This window comes from Terrapene carolina, unplaced genomic scaffold (genome assembly GCF_002925995.2).
Source record: "Terrapene carolina triunguis isolate 2854851 unplaced genomic scaffold, T_m_triunguis-2.0 Scaffold17958, whole genome shotgun sequence".
Lineage (NCBI taxonomy): Eukaryota > Metazoa > Chordata > Testudines > Emydidae > Terrapene > Terrapene triunguis.
Window position 1 is genome coordinate 2,130 of NW_020682309.1, and position 521 is coordinate 2,650.

Genomic DNA, 521 nt, shown 5'->3' on the forward strand with positions numbered 1-521 from the left:
TGGGACGGGGGCTGAGGAGTGTGGGGCGGGCAGGGGGGCTGAGGACATGGGGTGGGGCCTGTGGGGGGGTTGTGGGGTGGGGGCTGAGGAGCATGGGGCGGGCGAGGCAGGGGCTGCGGGGCGCTGGGCGGGGGGGTGAGGAGTGTGGGGCGGGGGCTGCAGGGGGGTTGTGAGGCGGGGGGCTGAGGAGTGTGGGGGGTGCGTTAATCCGGCCCTGCCCACCGGTAAAAAAAAGCAAAGCAAAGCAAGACAGGGCTGGCAGATGGTGCCCAAAGCCCTTGTGCCGGGCGAGGTGGCTACGGCCTGGGAGAGGTTGTAGGCGTCGGGAAAAGTGTGTGGTGGAGGGAGCCGCGCAGGCGTCAGCGTCAGGGAGCCCCAATGGGGAGCGCAGGCAAAAGCCTACAGCACCCAGTATTCCCAGGAGGTCTCCCATCCAGGTACTAACCAGGCCCAACCCTGCTTAGCATCCGAGATCAGACGAGATCGGGCGTGTTCAGGGTGGTGTGGCCGTAGACACTGGT

At 67.2% G+C, this 521-nt stretch overlaps 1 non-coding gene across 1 annotated transcript; it reads right to left on the reverse strand.

Annotated features, from left to right (window-relative positions):
• Positions 1 to 396: 396 nt before the first annotated feature.
• LOC112122030 lies at positions 397 to 515 on the reverse strand. The gene has a single exon (XR_002909370.1). It is a non-coding gene; the product is annotated as a 5S ribosomal RNA (ribosomal RNA).
• Positions 516 to 521: the final 6 nt, after the last annotated feature.